Here is a 2,203-nt window from a genome sequence, read left to right as displayed (position 1 = left end):
GTCCGTGCGCACCAATCGCCCCGTTCCTCCTTTGTTCGATTTTCTATTTATACCCTTAGACTTTTCCTTTTTGGGGGGACGACTTATTTTGTACTTGACACTATTTTCCAGAAATAGTAAAGAGAGAAAGTAGAGAGAGAAGCTTAAGATTACTTGATTGTACTTGAATTTGATCTTTGATTTCAACTTGATCTTGGATTTCTTCTTCACATCAATGAAAGTTTGTGAGATTTCTTTCCTTTGAATTTACTTTTATTGCAATTTCCTTTAAATTCTTGAATGTTTGATTTGAGTTCCATTCTTTGCTTTAGAATTTCTTGAGTGATTGAATTTCTTCTTGTTTAAACTTGAAATGAATATGATTGTGATTGAATTTGTTTTGTTTTTCAATTTCACCATGATTAGTGAGTAGATTAGTTGCTAGGGAGAAGCGGAAGCATGCTCGTTTGATGATTTTTGCTAGTTGATGATCCTTGATTGATTGAATTGTTGCAATTAAATTGGTTGACATAGTTGTGCATGTGATTAATTAGACTAGGAGTGATCAACCTATAAGATTAATCTAGATTGCATTGCAAATTTCAATGACATGAACCCTTGATTTGAGAATTGCTTTAATTGATTGAATTTGATTGTGATTTTCCTAGTTAGCCATTCATAGTGAACCCTAGTTTGGCTTATAGGAGATAGCTTTTGGATTCCTTTGGTTGCAACTATCGTTTGTCCTTTGTAATGTTTGAATTGATTGAGTGACCCATCAATAGCATAATCATTGAGCTTGCATGTGGAACCTATATCCCTAGTGTTTAGAATATTTAATTTCTCGGTTTGTCTAGCTTTCTCCATACTTTAGTTACCAACAATTTCTTTTTACAATCTTCGAAGTAGCTTGACCTAGGCTATAGCTTGCACCTACTCTTTCCTTTGAATTCGACTCTTGACTTACCATATACTCGTATTAGGTTGGTCGAGTGTTTATAAATTTTGTTTGACTCTAGGAAAGGGTAAAAAACGACCTACATTTTCTTTACGTCAAAAATGGCGCCGTTGCCGGGGAGTGATATTGGTGCTTTGTTATAGTTGTTGAGTCTATTTCATCCTTAATTAAAAATACAAAAATATTTTCTTTTAGGCTACACTTGTAGCCGTGCTACTAACCATTTCTTTTGAGATTGTATGCATAAAGCACGTGGTCGTTCACTAGTGCCATTTGATCCGAAAATTGAGAGAACTTTTGCAAGGTTAAGGGTTGCTAGACGATCTTTGAGCCCTAGCACTTCAAGTGAAGAAGAACCAAAACAAGAGGAACAAGAAAGAATGGGAGAAAATCCAAGGGTGACGTTGAAAGAATTGGGGATTCCCGGCGCATATAGATTTGAGAGTGGGATTGCTCCACCTACAACACCGGCGAATGACTTTGAAATAAGACCGGCAATGATCACTTTGATAGAGAGGCGACAATTTAGTGGTGCCAAACATGAAAGCCCACTAAATCATCTCAAGGAGTTCGAAAAATATTGCAATACTCTCAAAGTGAATGGAATTTCCCAAGAATTCATCTGCCTCAAGCTCTTTCCCTTTTCCCTCATAGGGTGTGCCTTGGAATGGCTAGACAAGGAGGTCAAGCCGAATTCTCTAAGGACGTGGGACGAAGTGACTAAGAAGTTTCTATCCCGTTTCTATCCACAAAAGAAAACAGCGGAGGCTAGAGCTTTGATTCAAGGTTTCAAGCAAAAGCCTACTGAGAGTCTCTATGAAGCATGGGGGAGATACAAAGATTATCAAAGAGAATGTCCTCACCACGGAATTCCTACTTACCAAATTATTCAAATTTTCTATGAAGGCCTTAGTCCTCAAGGAAAATCATGTTTAGATGGAGGAGCCGGAGGTCCTATCATGAATAAAACGAAAGAGGAAGTGGTAGACATAATTGAAGATGTAGTGAGGTACTATAGAGATTGGCAAGATGGAGAAAGAGAGTCAACTAGCAAGAGTAGCTCTTCGGTGTACACGGTTGATCATCTAAATGATATCAATAATCTATCCTCACAAATGACAAACTTGGGGAAGGAGATGTCCGCTATCAAGGCGAAGTTGGAAAGTGCTACCTACCAAGTTTCAAGTCTTCCCTCCCAATCTAAGGGGAGAGGTATGTCTTCTAATTGTCAACCCCCTCCCTCTTCTAATAACATGCCTAGTGGAT

General features: G+C 38.0%; 1 non-coding gene across 1 annotated transcript; it reads right to left on the bottom strand.

Annotated features, from left to right (window-relative positions):
* Positions 1-1,702: 1,702 nt before the first annotated feature.
* On the bottom strand, positions 1,703-1,808 carry LOC145569583 (small nucleolar RNA R71). Its single transcript, XR_014096174.1, has one exon. It is a non-coding gene; the product is annotated as a small nucleolar RNA R71 (small nucleolar RNA).
* Between the last annotated feature and the right edge of the window lie 395 nt (positions 1,809-2,203).

The sequence above is a fragment of the Chenopodium album genome, chromosome 11 (genome assembly GCF_948465745.1).
Source record: "Chenopodium album chromosome 11, dcCheAlbu1.1, whole genome shotgun sequence".
In the NCBI taxonomy this organism is placed as follows: Eukaryota; Viridiplantae; Streptophyta; class Magnoliopsida; order Caryophyllales; family Amaranthaceae; genus Chenopodium; species Chenopodium album.
Note: the sequence above shows the minus strand (reverse complement) of the source record. Positions and strands in the feature narration are given on the sequence as shown.